The following is a 16,536-nucleotide window of genomic DNA, read 5'->3' as shown; positions in this document are numbered from 1 at the left end:
TAAAGAAAAAATAAACACACTTCTTTTACTGTGGTGTCCTGGAGTCATAGAGTGATACATCATGGAAGCAAGCCCTTCAGCCCACTATGTCTGTGCAAATCTTCAAACACATTTTTATAGTATTCTTACCCACACTCATTTTATTCTCCTCACATTTATCATCAACACCTGCCAGATTCCTCCACCTTGCTTAATACTAGGAACAATTTACAGGGGTCAAATAACCCACATGCTTTTGTGACGTGGAAACCCACACTCAGGCAGAATATGCAGACTCATCATGGAGAGCACCAGAGGTTTGGATTGAAAACAGGTCACTGGAGCTGAGAGGCAGCCTCTACTTGCTGCACCACTGTGCCACCCTCTTGTCTCCTCCCTTAATCGTGCCTGTATTTGTTATACTTCATCTCCCGTACTTGAATTATAATTAATCTTTCCTATCTTTTGCTTCCTATTTTCCTGTCTGCATGTGTCGGTGAGCTTGCTGCAATCTGATTGGTTCAAAACCTTCATTGTTGATTTGCCTGTTCAGAAATGTAGCAGCTCTCCTGCTCTGAAATGTATACTAATATGAAGATATGTCTGTGGAAATGTCTACAGTGAATAGCGAGTTAAACAGTGAGCTCAGATTCTATGCTGCAAAAGGAAAAGTCAAATCATTGTGTTATACTGTCATAGTGAGCTCTGCTTCCCTGTGCAATATTCACCAATGGCAGCTTGAAGCGTTGTTAAATTATAGCGTCCCAATAGATAGTCCATAAAAGCACCACGGGGAAGAAATCTGGAAAAGAACTTCACAAATTAAATATTCAAATTTTACATTGTAGGACAGGATTAATCCACACTTAGAAATGTCGGGATTGATCAGACGTAATCAGGTTGGTGGAAGCTATTGTCTGACTAAAGTCATTGAGTTTTTTTGAAGAGATAACTAAATATATCAATGAGACTGGTGTAGTTGATGTAGTCTACAAGGACTTCAGTAAGGCCTTTGACAAGATCCCATATAGAAATCTGGCTCAAAAAATTAGACCCCAAGGCAAGTTTGCAAATTGGATCCAAAAGTAGCTTGGTAATTAGATATATAGTGGGTGATGGTGAAGAGAAGACTGATCAGTGCTGAAGGGACACATGCTATTTGTCTTATGTATTAACTATTTACATATCAATATGGGAGTTATGGTGTAAAGATAGAAAGTTTTTAGAAGACTCAAAAACATGTAGTTTTGTTGATCATGACGAATGTAGTCTTAGACCACAGATTGACATTAATTAAGTTGGTCAAGGCAATAGCAGATGGAGTTCAATCCTCATAAGTGTGAAGTGCTACATTTTATGTTTCATATACACTGGTGTACAAGTCCAAAATCCCTGAAGGTGAAAGCACAGGGTCGTGAAGTGATGAAGAAATGATGCTTGCTGCTGGCCTTTGTGTAATTGAACATAGAGGGGAAGATCAGGGAAGACCTGATGCTACTTTATACAACATTGGTTGGGGCACAGTTAGATTATTGTAGGCAGTTCTGGTTGCCACAGAGCAGGAAGCACTTGGGAGGGTGCAGAAGAGATTCAGCAGGCTTTTGCTGGAGATAGAATATTTCAATTATAATAAATTGAACAATTTTTCTTGGAACAGAGGAAGCTGAGGGTGACCTTATGCAGGTATACAAAATTATAAGATGCATAAATCAAATAAATAGTACGAAACATTGTCCCATAGTAGAGGTCTCCTAGTAAGTGTTGGCTTAATCTTTTATAGAGTCAGACAGCCCTTATCAATGCTTTTGTTAGGCCTTGAAATTATTCAGTCAGATTGGTCATCCAGGATATGCCTTTTAATGAAACCATGCTGACGAACTCCAATTAGACTTTCCAAGTCATCATTAATTTCGTCCTTCTATTTTTATCCAATAACTTCCCTAACATTGAAGTTCAGCTCACCCTGCTACCCTTCTTGTGAAAGAGAACCACATATGCCCTTTGCCAGTCACTAATTATAGGCTACATGGTGGCGAAATGAGCAGGTGTAAGGCAAAAGGAGTTCATTACTGAGAAGTGTAAAGAAATGTGCTTTGTGAAATCTAATAATGCACAATTTGCAATTAGTGGTAAGTCCCCTGAATAAGATGCTAACTTCTGAGAATGTTTGGTGAGAACCCAGCTCCTGACAGTGATACCCTGAATGGTTACAGGGGCTTCCTTGACAAAAATAAGGGAATAAGCCCACCCATAAAACAGCTGAATTTGTTTTTGGCATTTCACTGCACTCAGTCACCTAGATTAAATTGATGACAAAACTGGCAAAAGGTTTAACACTATTAGTAAATATCACTGTTTCCAAAATTCAAGGACATACATAAGCTATTAAACTAATTAAAAATAAAATGCATTATTTTTTGAAAAAATAACAAATGTAAAGGACTTAAAACTCCATTTTAAATTTCTTATAGAAATCTCATTTAAAATAAATTAAATACTGTATATAAGTATTTCCTAGTTTTTCAGAGTTAGGCTGTAGGTAAGTGACAGAATATGGGAGCTGAGGGGAAGAGATGTGATTTAATGGGAATGTGTGGGGAATGAAATGGGATGAGTGTAGCATGACCACTGTGGTGTGTGTTAGAGATGAATGAGAGCCAGTTTCCATCCTGAATAGTTCCATGACTTTATGACTGATTCCATATCATTAACATCAGTTATGTACTTCCTGCATTTGTCCAACCTGCCATAGGTTACTCAACCTGATTTCCTGCTATAATTGGAGCATAGTTGTGCAACTTCACACCCTGTATTGGCTTATATGGATGTAAAAGCTGTCAAAAGCTACAACCTTGATCAATGGTTCAAGCATGAAACGTTGGTTACACTTTACTTCCTATAGATCATAGATTCTCAAGATGGGGTTTACACCCCACTGTTGGGGTGTGGGAATATTTTGGTGGGGTGTGGGGCTTAAGAATATTTTAGTGGGGCGTAGGAATATTTTGGGAAATAATTAAAAAGTTGGTATGAAAAAATAAACTTGTTATATTAGTGTGAAAGAAGTGACTTGGCAACACTGTCAATATAACAGAAAATTGTGGTAACTTCAGTTTGTTCTTTTTATTTTCATAACGTGTTTTTGCTCTTCTGATGTTTTTCCATTGTTTCTCTTATTTTAACTGTTGTTATCCTTAGTTAACATTATAACTATATTTTTTTGACCAGTCTTATTATCATCCATTCCAAATTATCTCATTGGCAATGAGGATTCCAAATTATCTCAACAATCATGTCTCCGTCCTTACCCCTTTACTTTTTCAGTTCAGTAGTGAGTGAGACCTGTATCTGTACCTAGTGTATGGGGGTGGGGGGTGGGAGGCACCAGCCTGAGAGGGACACCAAAATCTGAAAAAAAGGGACCCCAGAAAGTAAAAAACGAGGCTAGCGCTCTCTGCGAGAAAAAATATCAGAAACTGCGCTAGTGTTTTTTTCATTTTTATAGCGTCAGTATTCTTCCTTTGATTCGATCATTACTTTTATTACATTTTTTCATTTCTAAGACATAATAAAATATTGATTAATCTGTTTCAGGGAGCTCACGCTGTTGTATTAATCTGTTTCAAGGAGCTTACACTGTTGTATATTGAAAATGAGCAGACCAAGCAAGCAAAAGATTCGTCAATATTCAGTTGAGTTCTTGAAGTTTGAGTTTATACCTGCTGTACATGATGAACGTGCACCTTTTTGCCTATTATGCCAACAGACTTTGACAAATGAAACAATAAAAGCAGGCCGACTTGAAGCTCATTTGAGGGTAAAATATCCTAACCATGTCAATTTGAAATTGGAATATTTTAAATTACTGAAAGAGAAGTTTGAAAATAGATCAAAAATCACTTCATTATTCACTGTGCAAACAACAGCCCTGAATCATACACTTGAAGCTGGTTATGAAATTATTCTGCTGATAGCAAAACATGGGAAGAATCATATGATTGGGGAGGAACTGATTAAACCCACAATATCATTGTTTCTCAAAACAGTTCTGCAAAAGGATGACAAAGATGTCCGAGCAATGCCATTGAGTAATTGTACTGTCTGCAACAGAATAGATGACATGGATCAAGATGTGGAAAAACAGCTTACTGAGAAGTTGAAATCAGAAAAATTCTCAATACAACTTGATGAATTTACCGAACAGGACAGTGAGGCTCTGTTATTGGCATAAGTGAGATATATTGATCAGGAAGAGTTTCAAGAAAAGATGTTGTTTTTTGAATCATAAAGCTCAATAATTATATGGATGTGTGGTGCGATCAATGACCACTCGCAGACACGAAGCAAGAGTCAAAGGCTTTATTGATCAGAAGACCCAAACATGCCTCAGTATGAGGCAAGTATGAGGGAGGAGACTAGGGCTCTTGACCTTTATTATGGGAAGTGCTACACATACAGAAGGCAGGCCAGCCTACCCAGCCCAGTGAAGACATGCACGGACATGCCCGCAGTACCATGTTCCACCACAGGATGAAAATGAAATACCCAAAGGAAACCTTGTATCTTGTGCTGCAGATGGTGCACCTGCTATGAAGGGTAAAAAATACAGGATGTTTAAAATTAATGAAGGATGAAAATTCAGACATGTTGGTTGTGCATTGTGTTATCCACCGAGAAAACTTAGTTGCCAAGAAAGCTTCCCCATTCTACATGAGATATTGCATTCTGTGATCAAGCGAATCAATGCCATCAAAACTAATGCCAAATGTGAACGTCTGATTCAGCAGTTTTGTGTCAATAAAAATGCAGAACATGTGAGATTATTGCTTCACACTGAAACAAGGTGGTTGTCAAAGGGAAACTGCTTCGAAAGGTTTATGGAACTGTTTGATCTCCTCAGCAAGTTTTTGAAGGACAAATCTGAAATGAAGCTCTTGCTAACAACAGGTGGCAAAGCTTATGTGAGTTTACATTTAACAAGCAACTCCAAGTAGCAAATATGATGCTCATTGATACAAAAACAAAGACATTTGGATTCATGGCACTTCTAGAATTATGCCAAAGGAATATTTCTGCAAAAAAATTGAGTCAATTCTATTGGTTGAATAATTGTGAGGTAACTAATGCTGCTACAAACATCAGTGTTGACCATTTGAAAATGTTGGTTATTGATTTCAATTATAAATTTTGTGATTTAAAGACAATGGATTTTCCCTCTTGGTTAACTCAGCCATTGCTGGTGGACTTATCTGAAGTTCCAGTGCAATAACAAGAGGAGCTATCTGAGTTACAACATGATGAATCTGGAAAACTCTGTTCAAAATGAAAGGAACCATGATGTGGCTGTTTAATGAGATTGAAAAGAAATACCCAAACTCGACTACTTTAGCAAGGAATCTACTGATAAATTTTCCATCGTCTTACTTAGTAGAATGTGGCTTCAGTGCCATTAGTGGTTTGCTACATGTTAACAGAAACCAACTGGAAATTTCAAAACATGGAGATTTAAGGTTGAAATTAACAAAATTAGTCCCTTGAATCAAAAAAAATCTGCAGCCAGTGACAGGGGCAAACTCCCCACTGAAATGACGACAATTTTTGAATGTGTGTTTGAGATGGTTGACGTATTGAAGTAGTTGAATATGAAATATGCCTTCCAGTGTATTCCTGACCTTAATTGCATTGAAATACACTTGCAGTAAATTAAAACTTCGTTTGAATATATAACTTTTTTCTGTTAATAGTGGGGCATACACTTTCTTGAAAAATTAAAGTGGGGTCTAGGGCAACAAAGTTTGAGAAATACTGCTATAGATGATGCGTGACCTGCTGACTTTCTCCAGCAATTTTGTTATTGCATTACAATTACAGCATCTGCAGACTTCCCTGTTTAACAGCATGAAGAATCCTGTATCTGTCTGACAGTAGAGGTAAAAAAATTGTGTCCAGTGAACCTTTCAATCCTACACTTGCAGGTTTTTTTTTTTCACCAGCATGAACTTTGGAATTAAAAACCTGGGCAGTCATACCAGAAAGTTCTGAAATCTAGTTCTCAGAAATTCATCTATTTTTAGAAAGAAAGGATTAGACATAATCCAACTGCAATGCAGACTTCAAATGCTTTCCTGGCTTTCAGCAAAAAAGAAAAATGAAATTAAAACAAGATGTTAAAATTGAAACAAATTTTTCATTACATACGTAAAACATGCCTCATGATGAAACATAGTCCAAAATGTGGACAAGCACTCAGAGAAGCAGTCCTGATGATTCTGAAACTGATCAGGAGTTCTTCTCTTCTAATTAGCTCATTGAATTGTGCATCCAGCCAGAATGAAATACAGGTACAGTATTTTACCTTCGAGTGGCAATATCATTACATTTCAATAAAGTCCAGTAAACAAAACATGGAACACTACAGCAGAGTATAGGGCCTTTAGCTTCGATATTGTGCCGATTCATAGTTTCCTAAAAAAGTACTAAACCCTCCCTATCCCGTAACCCTCCACTTTTCCTCCAGCCACGTGCCTGACTAATAGTCTATTAAATGGCCCTCATGTTTCAGCCTCCCCTATCTACCCTGGCAAGACACAAAGAAATCTCTGCATTAAAAAAAAACCTTACCCCTGATGTCTCCCCTAAATTCCCCACCCCCTCCCCACCCTTCACTTTGTACATACGTCCTCTGATGTTTGCTATTCCTGCCCTGGGAAACAGACACTGGCTGTCCACCCTATCTATGCCTCTCATAAGCTTGTTGATCTCTATTAAGTCTCCTCTCATCCTTCTATGCTCCAAAGAGCAAAGTCCCAGCTCTGCTAACCTTGCCAAATAAGAATGGTTTTCCAATCCAGGTAATAACCAAGTAAACCTCCTCTGCGCCCTCTCCATATCTTCTACATCTTTCCTATAATGAGGTGGCCAGAACTGAACACAATACTCTATGTGTGGTCCTGAACTTAATCCCCCTATTAATGAAGCCCAGCATCCCATAGGCTTTCTTAACTATCCTATCAACCTGAGCAGCAACCTTGAGGGATGTATGGATTTGAACCCCAAGGTCCCTCTGTTCATCCACACTCCTAAGTAACTGCCCATTAACCCTGTTCTCAGCCTTCTGGTTTGTCCTTCCAAAATGCATCACTTCACACTTATCCGGATTGAACTCCATCTGCCATATTTCTGTCCATCTCTGCATCCTTTCTATATCAAAAGTTACACAACCTTCAGCTCCATCCAGAACTCCTCCAACCTTCGTGTCATATAACCAGATAACCATATAACCATTTACGGAGTGGAAACAGGCCATGTTGGCCTTTCGAATCCGCACAGGTTCACTGATTTTGTGCGCCCTCTTCAGGCAATGGTCCCGTTCTTCTTCTTCTTAACCAGGGTGAATGGGCCTTCTAAAATATGATGACCAATATTTTTCCGCAAACCTACTGACCCATCCTTTCGCCTCTTCATCCTGGTCGTTTATAAAAATCAGAACGGATTCTTGCAGCACCAACCTCCAGGCAGAATACTTTCTTTCCACTACTGCTCTCTGCTTTCTTTCTGCAAGCCAATTTTTATGCACACAGCCAAGGTTCCACTGATTCGTGCCTCATGACTTTCTGGATGAGTTTCTCGTGTCAAATGCCAAATGTACATGTAGACCACATCTACTGCCCTCCCCTCATCAATTTATTTTGATACTTCCTCAAAAAAATCCACTTAGGCTCGTGAGGTATGATCTTCCATTTACAAAGCCATGCTGACTATCCTTAGGTAGACTGTACTTCTCCAAATGCTCATAGGTCCGATCCTTAAAAATCCTCTCCAATAGTTTGTACACCACTGGCGTACATTCACCAGTCTATAATTCCCAGGATTCTCCCATTACCTTTTTTAAAAAAGGGGACTACATTTGCCGTTTTCCAATTCTCCAGCGCTTCCCTTCTTGTGAAAGAAAACTCAAAGATTATAGCTTCTGCCCTAGCTATCTCTATTCTCACTTCCCACAGCAACCTGGGTTATATCGTGTCTGGCCCCTGGGACTTATCAATCTTGATGTTTTTAAGAAGATCAAACACTTTTTCTTCCTTAATATCCTCATTGAATAGCACACAAGCCTGTTCTATTTCAACCTCACCCTGATCAAGGTCCTTTTCTCTTGTGTATACTGGAGCAAAGTATTAATTTAGGACCTCCCCAATGTCTCCACCTCCAGACACATGTTGCCTCCTTTATCTTTTTGCAGCCCCACCTTCATGCTCATCATCCTTCTGTTCTTCACATTTGCGTAGAATACCTTGGGTTTCTCCTTCATCCTACATGCCAAGGCCTTCTCATGCCACTTTCAAGCTCTTCTAAGCCCTTTCTTAAGTTCCTTGGAGGCTATCATATTCTTCTCATGAGCCCTTACTGTTTCCTGCTTCCTATATCTAATATATGCCTCCTTCATTTTGAATAGTTGCCTCAGCTGTTTCATCAACCATGGTTCCATTTTCCTACAATCTGTTCTTTGTCTTATTGGGACAAACCTATTCTGAACCCAGCATAAGTGGTCCTTAAGCTTCCTCCACATTACTTCTGTATTTTCACCCTTGAACATCTGTTTCCAATTTACTCTCACTAATTCCTGCCTCATCCCATTGTAATTAGTCCTTCACCAATTAAGCACTTTCCCATTTTGTCTGTTTTTATCCTTTTCCATAGCCCTGCATAAGCTAAGGGAGTTGTGATCACTCTCACAACTTGTGCTCCCCCACTGAGAGTTCCGCCATCTGACCAGGTTCATTACCCAGAACTAGATCCAGTATGGCCTCTCCACTCATCGGTTGGTCCACATACTGTGTCAAGAATCCTTCTTGAACAGCCTTAGCAAATCAGCCCCATCCATCCCTCTTGCAGTCAGGAGGTTAATATCAGGAAAGTTGAAATCACCTGTAACTACAACCCTGTATTTCCTGCACCATTCCAAAATCTGCCTGCATTTCTGCATATCGGTGTCACAACAGGTATTTGGGAGTCTCTAGATTACTCTCAGTACAGAGATTGCTCCCTTCCTATTTCTGACACACCCACACTGACTCAGTGATCACTCCCTCTGCACCATCCATCCATTTTATAGCTGAGATACTATCCTTGACCAGTAATGCTACTTCCCCCCTGCACCCCCCACCACCACCACCACCTCCCATCCTATTCCTTTTCTTTTCAATATTTGTATATACAGAATATCTATTAGGGATATGATTTACTATTTATGTAAGTGATATATGGAATCTTAGTTCATGTAACTGTTTATACTATTTTATTGACTTGTACCTTTTATGTTTGTCTAAGTCCTTTATTAAAATCAATAAAGATGTTTTAAAATGAAAGCAGCATTGAAATTTCACATCCAAAAATACAGAGTACATACGGATATATGTTAAAAGTCAAGAAGATACATTACACTTAAATCATATCATTTCATCCAAGGTACTCTATATTTTAATCAAACAGATTATATTGCATTGATATTTTATTATAAAAAAAGGAAAAATCTAAACCCACTACCAAGAAAGAAGCTGTTTGGCTAAAAAAAATGACAGAATGATAAATTACCTCATTAATCAACAGTTCTATCTTCATAATAAATCAAAGATTATAAAAGTAACTCAAAAATGTTCCCCACAGCATTTGAAAATTTACATTCAAATCAGAAATTGATCATCTAATCTTCTCTAAATTTAAACATGATATGACGTCACATAGACATTGAGCATGATTAGGTGGGGTAACAACCCTCCATCTGAGCAAAACTGCCCACCGAGAAATAAAAGCTAATATATGAAGCTCAGATGCTGTTAATGTTATGTCACTCTCTCTAACAATACCAAATAAAGCACTTAAAGGATATGGTTTAAAATTACCATTAAGAAGTGTAGAGAAATTCACCTCTAAGTCCTGCTCCTATCCTGAGTTACCCACACACTGGCCACTCCTCTTGAGCTATCACTCTTTTTATTTGTCACTGTCCCTTATCTTAATTACTCCTCACACCAGTCATCATTCTATTTCACCCTTAATGCCCTCCACTCACTTTTTAAAAGCCACTCACCTCAAGCTGGCTCCTGATACTCCTAGCTCTCTTGAGTCCCACACTTCTCTTTCAGTTACGGTCCCAAGATGTTTGTTACCTGAGTCCCATTCCACTCATTTTTTAAAGGCAGTCACCTCAAGCTGGCTCCCAACATTCCCAGCTCTCTTGAATCCCATTCTCCTCCTCTTTCAGTATTGGTTCTGAGATGTCTGGGACCATTACTGAAAGAGGAGTATGGAACCATTAAAACAGCCAAGCCAAGCCAAGCTAAATTCCAGAAATCAAGCATCTTGTTCCTCAAAACTCAGTAAAACCCTGCAGACACTTTTCTTTCTTTATTTTCTAGGATCTGAGAGCACTGGCAAGACCAGTTGAAATCCTCCTGTCTTCCTGTGCCTCCTGCCTTTTGACAAGGCCCAGCATGTCAGGAAGGTTAGGTTACATGGAATCCAGGGGATTTAGATACAAATTTGGTTTGGTGGAGAGAATCAGAGTAGAAACTAAAGGGAAGAGGTTTAATGTGAGATGGGAAAGATTTCAAGGGGATGTGTAGTGACAAGTTTTTACAGAAGGGAGGTGGGTATATGGAACAAGCTGACAGAGGAAGGGGAACAGACAGGTAGAGTTACAACATTGAAAAAAAGGTGGATAGGAAAGGCATAAGTGGACATGTACCAAATATAAGTAAATGGGTCAGACAACTTGAGAAGGAAAATCTGTTTCCATGCTGTATGATTCTATGATTCAATGAATCAGGGAATATCCAGGATGTTGTGTAATTTAGAGCATAGCCTGCAGCTCTGGCCTGATCTTGCAGCTACACTATATGGTTGATCTAGTTGAATGATGAGTGTCAGGATATTGATGATGAGGGTCTTGGTAATGGTAATCTTATTGGAGGTCAAGGGTTGCTAGTTAGAATCTCTCTTGTAAGAGATTATATTGCCTGGTACTTCTATGTCAAGAATTAGAATGTCGTAATTAGACAGGATCTAAGGCAAGGGTGGCCAACTTCTTAATTTTTAATTTTTAATTTCAACATATAGCACGGTAACAGGCCATTTTGGCCCATGAATCTGTGCAGCCCAATTAACCTATACCCCCAGAATGTACTTGTGGGCCAAAATGGTATGTGAAGAATAGACTGATATGCTTTGATCGAGTTCTCCTTGAAGAGTATCAAAAAGATGGTAAAAATTGTAAAATTAAGCATTTGTCACTAAAAAATAGACAAAACATGTACTAAGAAACCAGGGCAGCTGAGAACAAAAAAAATGAAGAAATTTCTACTCAGCCAGGAACATTGAGCAAAAGCGGCGCAAACGTGGCCTCAGGATTGGCGGACCTCGGCAGATCTGGAGAGTCAGGACAATAACTAAATATTATCCTGGAAAAAAAATTGAAAACTTGAGCAACTGATTTGTTGGTGTTGAAAATGTAATGAGAAACATTACTGAAAGGATGACTGAAATTAAAGAAATCGTTGAAGACTTAATGGAAAGAATGACCCAAGCAGAAGTAGACCTGGTAAAAACACAAGATAATCTAAAAAGCTTTGGAGAAAAATTCAAATAAATGGGAGTCGGACAGGCAAGGTCTGTTGGACAAGGTCATCCACTCAGAGAATTTTAGCCACTGAAATAATGTCTGAATTATTGGACTAAAAGAAGAGATGCAGTGAACTTCTTTGAAATATGAACCCGTGATTGCTGGGAGAAGACAAATGCAGAGAAAAACTGAATAATGAAAGGGCTCACCAGACCCTCAGACCCAGAGCGCCAGTGATCAGCGACCACAATTGGTCCTGGTAAGACTTTTGAGTTACCGGGAATGGGAGCAGCATATGAATACCCTAAGTAAAATAATGGTGTGCCTGAGATTGACTGTGAAAAAGTGCTATTTTTCCAAAATTTCAGTCCTACTTTGATTAAGCAACAGAAGGAGCTTGATGATGTAAAAAGACAACTGCATTCCAAAAACTTGAAATATTTGATGATATACCGAATGACTCTGAGGGTCAAAGTAGCAGAAGGTAATCGGTGATTTTTCAAGACTAAGAATGAGGTGGAAGACTTCCTGCGAGGTCTATGAAAAGGCTAAGGTGTCAAAGAGGAAGACTGTAAAGAATGTTTATAATTGGGGTGTGAGGGTAATCTAGCTCCAACATCTGTCACCCCATTGATTACTAGGGATGATTCGGCTGATCTGACAGGTGTCACCCTTCCCTCACAGCTCCATGTGTGTCCCTCCTGAAGCTCAGCGATCAGTTGCAGACAATGGCCCCCTGGAAGAGGACCGCTCCACCAGTCTAGGGAATATGATGTAGTTAATCTCCTGCTAATCTAAACATAAAAGAATGTTTATAATGGGACTAAGTAAAAGTTGTATTTTTCAAAAACTGTCTTGTATTTATTGTTGAAAAGTACATTTTATTGAAATATTCACAGAGAGCTCAGAAAGGAGAGAAAACTTGGGAAAAGTAGTAGCAAGGTGGAAACTCCATTCCAAGGGGGAGAATGGCACCCAGTGAGGAGTATTTATAAAAGATGGTGCAAAAGGGAGGGGTTCTTCTTCCTCAGGAGATTTTGTGGGCTTTTTCTGCGGGCTTTCGGGGTTTCCTGTTCACATCACCATCAGGGCAGGGACATTGTATGTGTTTTTTTAAAAGGAGAAAGATCACTGTATTATTTAAATCATCAAAAAGGTTTTATTGTTAAACAATATTTGTTTAAAAAATCAATATGGATAGAACGTTAAAATTTATTAGTCTGAATGTTACTAGGATAAAGTGAAAAAGAGACAGGTCTTGGTGTGCCTAAAAAAATTAAAGGCAGATACAATCTTTCTACAAGAAAGATTATTACCAAATAAGAACATGCTAAATTAAAAAGAGAATGGGTGGGACAAGTAATATTGTCTTCATTTGGCTCAAAAGAAAGAGGAGTAGTGATTCTAATTAACAAAAGTATACCAGTAATAATAGAAGAGACACTGACTGACCTAGCTGGAAGGTTTGTAATGGCGCATTGTAAAATTTATGCACAATATCATGGATCTTTATGAACATCTATGCACAAAATTATGATGATGAAGCTTTTATGAAAGATATCTTTTTGAAAACAGCAGAGGGAAGACAAAATATACTGGTCAATTTCTCTCAAGATCCAATACTGGATAAATCAGCCAGAACAAGGGCAAAGACTACAAAAACAACACTATCATTTATGAAGGAGTTAAATTTGATTGATATATAGAGGCAGCTTTATCCTGTACATGATTCATATACAAGGATTGATTTATTTTTAATGTCTGCCCAGTTCAAAAGTAGAGTGGTAAAAACAGAATATTTGATGAGACTTCTATCCGATCATTCACCATTAACTTTAACTATTCCAATAATGGAAAAATAAAAAAGTGTATACAGATCGTGTCTCAGTGCCACCTTGTTGAAAAGGAAGGACTTCTGTGAGTTTATTAAGAGACTGATAGAACTATTCTGTGAAACTAACCTTTCCTCTACTGATAATAGCTTTTTAGTATGGAATACATTTAAAGCTTATCTATGAGGACAAATTATTTCTTACACAAAAAATTCTTGAGAGAAAATGTTACAGAGCTGGATGGTCTCGAGAAAGATATAATGAAATTGGAAAAAGAATATCAGAGAGCAGGATCACATCAAAACAATAGACAGAGAATTAAATTTAAAGATATTGAAATATAACATATTGCAAATGTATAGAATGGAAAAAATATATTAAAAACCAAACTAAAAATATTATTAATTAGGAGAACAGGAGAACAAAGATTTATCTTGGCAGTTAAAGGCAGAAGAGTCATCTAGAATGATAAATGCAATAAAAACAGTTTCCAATATAACACATAATCAAAAAAGAAATAAGTAATATTTTAGACAATATTATATGAAATTATATAAATGATTATTAGGAGATGAAAATAAGATGGACAGATTTTTAACAAATGTTGAACTCCCAAAATTAGAAGATAGAGAAACAAATTGATTCAGATGCCTCTTTCACAAGAAAAGAAATTGAGAAAGCCTTGGGTACTTTACAAGCTAATAAATATCTGAGGGAGGATGGCTTTCCTCCTGAGTTCCACAGACAATTTAAAGATTTATTGATGCCTCTTATGATGGATGTATTGAACTGAAAACCACCTAGAATCTTTCTCAACTGCTATAATTACAGTGTGACTGAAGAAACATAGAGACCCATTAAAAACTTTATCATATAGACCTGAATCACTCCTCAATGCTGATTATAAAATATTGGCAAAAGCATTAGCTAATAGACCGGGACAATATCTACCAAAATGAATACATACAGATCAAGAGGGATTTGTCAAAGGAAGACACTCTTCAAATAGTCTAAGTGGACTCTTTAATATACATGTGGCAAAATCAAAATTGAATCCAAGTATAACCATCTGTCTAGATACAGAAAAAGCATTTGATTGATTAGAATTGTCTTTCTTATTTAAAACATTGGAAAAATTTGGCATAGGCAGAAAATGTATAACCGGGATAACAACTCTTTATCATAAACCACAAGCTAAAGTTAAAACTAACAATCAGATGTCAGCAGTTTTTCCCTTGAGCAGATCAAGTAGACAGGGGTGTCCTCTGTCTCCATCATTTTTTATCCTACCTATTGATTATGAAATGTATTAGATTTAAATGGAAGATAAATGGATTCAAATATTTAGGAATAATGACATAATAATTTCCATAATTAATATAAATGTAATTATACTCCTCTTTTAGAAAAAATACAGAAAGATTTACAGAAATGGAAAGACCTGTTGATTACTCTAGTGGGAAGAGTAAATTGCATTAAAATGAAGGTGATGCCATGATTACAGTATTTTTTTCAATCATTGCCTCTTGCACTACCTAAAATTTCTCTAAATTATAGAATAATTACATAAAGCAATTCCTATGGAATAACAAAGTGCTGAGAATTTCATTGGAAAAGCTAACATGGGATTATAAATTAGGAGGACTTAGACTAAGAAATACTATTTATGAGCACAAGCGAGATTTTTATCATTCTTTTTTTGAAGAAGACTGTCCTCCTTCTTGGATCCATATGGGATTGAATTCACTCGAAGAAACAGTGAAGGAGTTTATTTAAAAGTAGAATACTGTTAATAGCAAAAACGATGGCTAACCCTATATTTATAAGTATGATTGGAATATGGCAAGAAATAAATGAATATATTCCAAAAAAAATAGCAGGTATATCACTAAGAGCACCATTATTTAAAAATGTGACAAAAGGCAAAGGAGGAAAAACCCAACACCCAACCCCAACCAACCAATTTTCCCCTGCAACCGTGTCTGCCTGTCCCGCATCGGACTTGTCAGCCACAAATGAGCCTGCAGCTGTTGTGGACATTTACCCCTCCATAAATCTTCGTCCACGAAGAAAGACAAAGAAGATTTAAAAATGTATTGCTACCTATGAATCTGGGTAAAAAAATGTTGAATTCATGGTATGACAAAGGAATAAAATATATTGATGATTGTTATATGGAGGGATCTCATGTCTTTTGAATAATTAAGAAATAAATCATTCCTAAGAGAAAGATGGGGGCCAAGTTTGGCTCCACCTGAAACATAACAAATGATTGGCTGGGGAATACACCTAAATTTATAACTAATGCTCTCCAGAATGTAAGTGCGAAACCAAGTTTAAAGAGATCGAGAGAGAGAGATGGGAGTCAGATCTGGGTGTTGCAATAATGGAAAGCTATTGGTCCCATCAGTGTTTGGTTAGCATGACATTCATTATAAATACAAGATACAGATTAGTGAAATATAATTTTCTACACCAATTGTATCTCACACCACAGAAGTTGCATAAATCAAAATCTGAAATATTGGAAAAGTGTTTCAGGTGTGGGATAGAAATAGGAACATTTTTACATGCTACATGGTCGTGTGTGAAGGTGAGACCTTTCTGGCAGGATATTACTAAAATATTAACAAGGATAATAGGGGTGGCCTTCACATGTAACCTGGAACTTTATCTTTTGGGCAACTTCATTGAAATAAGTAATAAATTAACTAAATTCCAAATTTCATTTGTTAAAATATTCTTAGCAGTGATTAATAAATGTCTTGCAAGTGCATGCAAATCCAATTCCCCTCTATATAAAGCACGATGGACTGCTGGAAATTATTAGTTACGTACCTCTGGAAAAATTACATATAACTTACATAACAAATATACATATTTATTGAGATATGGTAGCCAAATTTGGATCATTTAGGGGCCCAAATGTAATAATAAATAGAATAATAAAAAGGACAATAATAGATTCTACTAGAGTATAAATGTAAGTGACTTCCCATAGAGAATTTTTGATGATCAACATAAATGTGAGCCCTGACGGTGTGGATTTATAATGTGAAAGGGAGGGGGAGGGGAAGGATGGGTTGTTTTGTTTTGTTTGTTTTCTTT

At 37.4% G+C, this 16,536-nt stretch overlaps 1 long non-coding RNA gene across 7 annotated transcripts in view; it reads right to left on the bottom strand.

Annotated features, from left to right (window-relative positions):
* The window catches only part of LOC138760476 (uncharacterized), a 139,383-nt gene that overhangs the window by 59,096 nt on the left and 63,751 nt on the right, over window positions 1–16,536 (bottom strand). For 5 of the 7 annotated variants that reach the window (XR_011355639.1, XR_011355638.1, XR_011355637.1 and 2 more), the window contains exon 4: window positions 708–781. The exons of the other annotated variants lie outside the window; for them this stretch is intronic. This is a non-coding gene — a long non-coding RNA (uncharacterized lncRNA). The remainder of the gene's footprint in view (window positions 1–707; window positions 782–16,536) is intronic. 7 annotated transcript variants of the gene reach the window in all.

Source organism: Narcine bancroftii, chromosome 4 (assembly GCF_036971445.1).
Source record: "Narcine bancroftii isolate sNarBan1 chromosome 4, sNarBan1.hap1, whole genome shotgun sequence".
Classification (NCBI taxonomy): domain Eukaryota; kingdom Metazoa; phylum Chordata; class Chondrichthyes; order Torpediniformes; family Narcinidae; genus Narcine; species Narcine bancroftii.
Note: the sequence above shows the minus strand (reverse complement) of the source record. Positions and strands in the feature narration are given on the sequence as shown.